This window comes from Eulemur rufifrons, chromosome 7 (genome assembly GCF_041146395.1).
Source record: "Eulemur rufifrons isolate Redbay chromosome 7, OSU_ERuf_1, whole genome shotgun sequence".
Classification (NCBI taxonomy): Eukaryota; Metazoa; Chordata; class Mammalia; order Primates; family Lemuridae; genus Eulemur; species Eulemur rufifrons.
Window position 1 is genome coordinate 37,330,226 of NC_090989.1, and position 7,736 is coordinate 37,337,961.

Genomic DNA, 7,736 nt, shown 5'->3' on the forward strand with positions numbered 1-7,736 from the left:
TCCTCCAAAATCTGTTTTCTTCTTCAATAGTAATAGCAACTATACAGATTACCATTGCCAGCCTCCTTTGCATTAACACATGAGGTTATCACTAAGATGTGGCTAATGGCCAATGGAATATAAACAGTATGATGTGTTATCTTTTGAAAGTTAGTAGAAGATAGTTGCCAGAGACATTTTGCCCTCTTTTTTGTCATTTCTTCTAATTTAGCATAGGACACAAATGTCACCTTCTTGGACCACGAGGATGAGGACTATACCTAGGTGTGACTGAGAGAAGAGGTAGAAGAAGGCTGATTCCTGAAGAATTTTCGGTGCACAGTTCTCATACCAGCACTGGATAGTTTGCTGCTGTACTTCAAATAAAGGAGAGGAAAATGAACTACTTAGCCATTGCTATTTTATTAGTGAATTTTGGAACACCAGGCTCTAAATATTCCTAACTAGCATTGCTATTTTATTAAGTGCAAAAAATACAGAATTGCTATATCATCCTTGTTAATTGAACATTTAATATTATGAAGTGATTCTTACCTTTCTTTATACATATTTGCCCTAAAGCCTACTTTTCTGATATTACTACATCCACTCCAGATTCTTGTTCTGATCTTCTTTTTTGTAAATTTGGGGGTATTTATGTTTATGTATGTTTCTTGTAAACACAATATTGTGGGATGTTGTTTGATTTTCCATTTAGACAATTTTTTTTTGTTGTTTAACTGACAAACATAGTCTTTTAGATGATTGATATATTTTGACATTTCTTCTATCTTATTTAGGGTTTTATGCTTTTCCCACTATTTGTGAACTTTTTATCTTTTCTTTCCTTTTATATATCAACTGAAAATGTTTATTTTTTATTGATTCTTACCTGGTGAAATATGGAAGTTTTGAGTTCTGCTATTTTCCATGTATACTTCAATGTTGTCTGAATAATTCTAAGACTTTAGGGACTTTTTCAGTCTGATCAACTCTAACCTGATTTACAGACTGTTTCATTCATGATTTTCATTTCTTCTTTTTAGCTGAACATATTTTACATTATTATTATGAATCATTATATGGAGGTAACTTTTACTTATACTCTCACACATTTATATCTTTTCTTGGCTTAAACAACAGAAATTTGCCATCTTACACTTAGAAGCTAGAAGTCCAGATTCAAGGCTTTGTGCCTTCTGAGGCCTGTTGGGGAAGAATCTGTTTCAGGGCTCTCACCGTGGCTTGTAAATGGCTTATTCATGTTCACATAAAGTTTCTGTATTTCCATGTGACTTTCCTACACCATTTTTTTTCTCTCCGCTATTCTTCTTGGCATCACAGATTTTTTTTTTCTTCTGAAATTTATCATTTAGAAATTACTTCTAGGAACAATTATTTTTAGTAAAATCAGCTCTAGTTCATTAGAAAGTATCATTATTTTATTCTTAGTATTAATAGATAATTTTGCTGTGCAAGCAAATCTAGGTTGATGGCTATTTTTTTCTTACCATTTCGAAAATATTACTCCACTGTCTTCTGGCGCCATTGTTGCTGTTGACAGCCTTGCTGCCAATCTATTGGTGTGTTGGTCTATTATGTCATCTTTACTGTTGCTTCTGTGCTCTTCTTTTTATCACAGCTCTCTTGCAACATTGTTATAATTTACTTAGAGTGTTTCACAAATATGATGGCCACTCTATGAATTTACATATGATCAATTCTGATATTCCATTTGAAGGATTTTTACAGGCAATAAATTTTAGTCAATATTATTGAAATCACAACATTATCATAAAAACTATAAAATTTTTCAAAGGAAGAGGATTTCTTCTCACAAAATGAGGCCTACTGCACACTTCAATAACACATATACTAAAATTGGAATGATAACAGAGGTTAGCATGTCATCTGTACAGAGATGACATGAAAATTCATAAAGCATTCCATGTATATTATATATTTGAAATTTGCTAAACGAGTAGATCTCAAATGTTTTCCCCCTCAAACCCCATGAAAAACATATCTATGTCAGGTGATAACGATGTTCATTAATTTAATTTTGAAAATAATTATACAAGGTGTACTTATGTCAAAACACTGCATCTTAAACCTAAAGTAATTAACTTTTTGTCAATCATACCTCAACAAAGCTTAAAAAGTGTATAAAATTTGGTTTCAAAAAAACATGATCTCATTGACACTAGGTAAAAAAAATCTATATGCAATTTAAAAAAAATTTATGTAAAACAATAAAATTATTTTAGGAGAACAAAGATAGTTTTGCACAAGAATAATTTTTCCCCTTCTCATTCTCCTATTAAATATTGCTGAACATTTTCCTCAGTTCCAGTAAGTGGTAGACCATTGTACTTTACTAACCAGGCAGAGGGTAAAAAAGTTACAAAATAAAAAGTAATGTGACTCCTCTTCCCATGAGCAAGCATGGGGTGTTAAATTATTTCTAGTTTACTAATTCTGACTTAAAAAATTCTCACTTCTGCTTTTTGGGGAAGCATGTAAGATTAATGTTGTAAGCATAAGTATTTAAAATAATAAAATAAAATTATTCACAGATTCGTAGTTGAAATTTCAACTTGAAAATAACACTACCTCCATTTACAATCATTGTCTTAAAGTTGTAGGACCAATTCATACATTCATTCATTAATTCAGCAAATGCATATTAAACTAATAATGTAGAATATTAATCTATGGCCACTCTCTTTGATTTCTTTGACACCTACTGAAAAGAAGAGCCAAAAACATAATGGAGAATCACCTTAAATTAAGAACAACAAAAAAGGAAAATGATAATTTCATTACATTACTATAATGTAAAGCAATTATTTTAAGAAGCTTATAATGGGGGAAATAGTTGTAAATGCATATAAAATGGTAGCCTTTATTTTAAAATTCTCGTATATTTAGATCTTTTTCAGAAGCTAGAAGTAGGTTAATGCATTCAATGCCTTCCTTGAAATATTGATCTTGTAGTTGCAAATTACTGCAAAGTTGAACTTTATCCAAAGTCATTTTTGCTACTGCTTACAGATTCATGTTAGGCTGCATCTCTATTGTACTGAGCTCAGAAATAACCCAAATGCCTACTGTGAATCCTTTATAATGAGAGCAGTTTTAATCCTCAGCCTCCCACTGTAAGCTGTTCTTACTGTGAATTTGTTTCATTGATAATATTTTAGCTTATCTTCTTGAAAAGTAACACATTTCATCTTTTGAAATATCTTTGATATTTTTGAAGGATTGCACTAAGCAAAGCAATGATTCTGAATCTACTTTTTTGCATTAAAAATTGTAAACTATCATGGGTGAAGATACTTAATACCTCTAGGTATTAGTATTTTGAAGTTAAATTTGATAACATAAAGTAACTGTGCAAGTAGTGTGAAAATATCTAGTAAATGTTGATCTTCATTCAGGATATCAGAGTTTAACTCAGAAATCAATATATCTCTTCCACTCCTGGTTAATGAAGGGATGTGTCTGTGAATTACAGAGAGTAAATGTAATTATTTTTATTGGTGATTTTTTTTTTTTTTTTTTTTGAGACAGAGTCTCACTCTGTTGCCCAGGCTACAGTGAGTGCCGTGGCGTCAGCCTAGCTCATAGCAACCTCAAACTCCTGAGCTCAAGGGATCCTCCTGTCTCAGCCTCCCAAGTAGCTGGGACTACAGGCATGTGCCACCATGCCCGGCTAATTTTTTCTATATATATTTTTAGCTGTCCATATAATTTCTTTCTATTTTTAGTAGAGATGGGGTCTCACTCTTGCTCAGGCTGGTCTCGAACTCCTGAGCTCAAACAATTCGCCCACCTCGGCCTCCCAGAGTGCTAGGATTACAGACGTGAGCCACCGCGCCCGACCTTATTGGTGATTTTTGTTTTAAAATAAAAATCTATGTGTATGGGGACAGAAAATTAAATTAAATTAAAAAATAATCTATGCCCTCTTGAAGTTTACCATAGAAAACATATGAAACTAAAATAAATATATGTGAATAAATTTAAATAAGTGAACCAAAATTGAACCTGTCAAAACATTTTCAGCAGGAAGAAGAAAAAAAAAAACCCTTGAGTTAGTTTAATGAAAGGAATAAATTCTGACTTCCAAAGTATGGGTTTTGGTGTTAGACAGAATCACTTTCAACTTTTAACTCAACTTGCAATGCCTTTAGGTAAATTTACTCATCTTTTAAAGCCTTAGTCTGCCTACTCCCTCCCCAAGGTTTTCTTTTTGTAACATGTGGTTGATGTGTAATCCCTAGCACAGCCTCTGGCACACATCTCAACTACTTTCAAAGATTTCATTCCTCCCACAGACTTATTTGAGATAGGAATATTTTAGAGACTGAGAAATTGAAGTGCTAAATTAAAAATAGTTTTAAAAAAATCAGTGAGTTACCCCAAGCTAATTTTGTTTTGCTTCTGTGTGGCAGGAAAATTGGGGATAATTACACTTTAAAAAAAATAAGTAGCATTAAGTAGGATTTATCTTTCTTTATCTTTTTTTCCTCAAATCAAGTCTTCTAGTAGATACTTGCATTCAAGTGAAAGGGCTCCTAGAAACTTGGAGCTACCATTTCACTAAAGCAGTGATGTGTTAGGGGTCACATAGGCTTGATTTTGAATTATAGTTCTCCTCCTAGAACCTGTAGATTCTATTGTTTTATATGATAAATTAGGGTAGTAATATCTAAATTGTAAGGTCACTATGAAGATTAAATTATAAAATGGATACAACATTCTAGGCAAACAGAAACAAGGCAAGAGATGCCAACAATTTTTAATATGTATTGTAGTTTGAAGTAAGGTGGAGCGATCGTATGCAGGCATGCGTACAGGAAAAATAAATAAATTTCTAACTATCCTTTAGTTTTTATCTGGGATCCCGAAACAAAAGACAGATTAATAAGAAAAAAACAAACAAGTATTTATTAACATTTATTTCTCATATATACATGGGAGATATCCAAGAAATAAGTAATTCTCAAAAATATGGCTTAGAATATAAGCTTATATAACATCTTCAGCAAAGGGCAATTTAAGTTTAGAAATGTGACAAAACAAAGGAAAAAGACCTTGAGTCTTTAGGGGTGACAAATTGTGAGAAGGCAAAAATATGGGGAACTAAAAGTAGATAAAATTTAATTGGCAAAGTTTGTTACATAGATTCCTCTAACGCAGTTTCCAGGATCATAAGGGTCTAAAGTCATCTTTGCTGATCATCCTTTGTTTTTCCTGGTAGAGATGGAAAGAGGGACACCCTTGTAAATTTGTGCCCTACTTTTTTAGGCCAATGGGGGAGGAAAGAGAGCTTTCTTGTATCTACTTCTTTCCACTTGTCTTCAGCTCAAAATAATCTTTGCATCAAAGTGGCATATTTTGAGGGGGCATGTTTTGCTACTGCTCGTTCACAACTGGTCTTATAAGTAGCATTCATTTCCGTGTTTTATAAACAACTAAACATAAAAACCAAACTAGAATCATTGATTTTCATTTTTGGAATATTTTACTCTTTGTAGGGAAAAAATATTAATGAAATATCAAAGTTGTGAAGAAATATACAAAGAAATATTTATCTTATGATGCAATTCACAATAATTCACATGATCATCCTTTTCATGACCTCTTTCATTATTTTATTATCCCTGTTTGAAGATGAATTAACAGTTTCATAATTTACAGCAAAAGTGGGAACTACACAGTGACAAATAGTAGTGCCTATTGAGTGCCAACTATGCTTCCCTGTTCAAAATGCTATATGTATAATGTCCAATTTAATTCCAGTGACACACCTATATGTTAGAGAAAGATAAATATAAGGAGAGCTAGGGAAACTAAGGCACAGAAAGCTTAAATAAATCGCCCATGGTCTAAAGCTACAAGGTAGATGTAGGAAGGAAGGTAAAGACAGGCAGTCTGACTTAAAAGCTCGTAGCCCTTTGTAATAGTGCTATGTTTTTCTCAAAATATTAATAGAGAAAAAGTGAATTATTCTCCATGTAACTACGACTTCAGCTATTAAACTTGAATTTTCTTTATTGTTTATCTATATTGACTAATTATTCTGAACATTCGATTAAACTTCTGCTTTGTACAGTTTGAATTATGTGGACACAGAAGCAATCTGCAAAATAAACATTTTATTTCTGGGTGAAAACAAAAGTACTTTAAAACCCTATTAATTGCCTTACTTTTAGGGTAATATTTAAAAATGTATATCTGAATGGCAAATGAAAAATATGCTGTGAAATGTATTTGAAATTTCACATAAATGGCAGCCGAGATAAATTGCCAATTTTAATTTTAACTTACTATGTGATTGGACAGTGAGAATAATAAAAGTTCAATCTACAGAGGAACATTTCTGTTCGCTTTATATAAGCTTAATTCAGATCTACAGCAATTACATTCTTTAATATTCTTTACATTTTGATGATTTTTCTTATAAGAATGAAAATGGCAAGTAAGTTTTAGAAATTTTATACATTTGATGGCAAAATGCATTATTTGAAGGGCTTTTCAGAGGATTAGTAAGTAATGATGGGAAAAGGATCATTGCTGTTAAAGAAAATAAACTTATTTGATTGAGTCTCCCCTTACACACAACCATAACTGCAGTTTAAGTAACATTGGTTGTATTCTTTGTGCTTGGAAGAAAAAACTCTATGACCTTCTCGGGATTTGCAACATGTTTCACTAATTAGCATACAAATAAATTACAACCTAATTTCCCTGAATACATTTTGTTTTTGGGATTACACCTATTTTCTTCCTATTAAAGATTCTTCCAATTTAACCACAGAACTTGAACTTACAGCTACTCCAGTTTTGGAGAGGGTCCAAAAACCTTTAGAATCACTCAGTCCATTTAACACTTGAAAAGTAAACCTGATTGAAGTCATCATGTGGCCATGCTCTGAGTGAATAACATTCTCTCTATGGACATGCATAATTCTCTCTAGGTTTAATGACAGTTATGATTTTTCCCTCAGTGGAATTTCCCACAGCATAGATATATGGTAGCTTTAATCATGCTTACTTTTAAAATATTAAGTATATGAAATAAGCCTCAATATATGCAAATGAATAATAATGAGAATGTCACAGATCCACAAAGAGGGAAAAACAAAACTCTTGGGAGATAAAGCGTTTTCATTAGGAGCCAACAAACTTGTTGGCTTAACACCCAGTAATAAAAAAGATGATGTTTGTCTTTTCTAGCATAATAAAATGTTTTGAGAGCAGAGGTTTTGGAGAAGGGCACAGAATTCAATCAGCTGCTCCTCGGTCATATAGCACACGGGAACTTAAGGAGATTTCATGCTAAGCGAAGCACTTTGTAGAACTCAGTTTTCTTAACAGAAGCCTTTTGTTTTATATAGTTTTCCTATAATTTTTTCAAATATTTAGGGAGAAATAGGCTAAAATTATCTTTGTTTCTTAACATTTATACTGTTAGGATTCTACACAAAATGTGATAAGTGTTTAAAAATTATTGAAGCAATTCATCCTGAAGCATTAGGATGAGAATATTTTTAAAAATGCTTTCCTGATAGCACGCACAGGCAGACAGCATTGCAATGGACCATTGGTCCTCAATAGGGACCGTTTTGCCCACTAGAAGACATGTTTGGGTATTGTGACTTACTGAGAAGGGTTGATAATAGCCAGGGATATTGCTAAAATTCTATGAGCTCAGACAGCTCCCCACACAAAGAACTATCCAGCCTAAC

At 32.5% G+C, this 7,736-nt stretch overlaps 1 non-coding gene across 1 annotated transcript; it reads left to right on the top strand.

Annotated features, from left to right (window-relative positions):
• The first annotated feature begins 1,832 nt into the window (after positions 1-1,832).
• On the top strand, positions 1,833-1,935 carry LOC138388902 (U6 spliceosomal RNA). The gene has a single exon (XR_011234360.1). It is a non-coding gene; the product is annotated as a U6 spliceosomal RNA (small nuclear RNA).
• Positions 1,936-7,736: the final 5,801 nt, after the last annotated feature.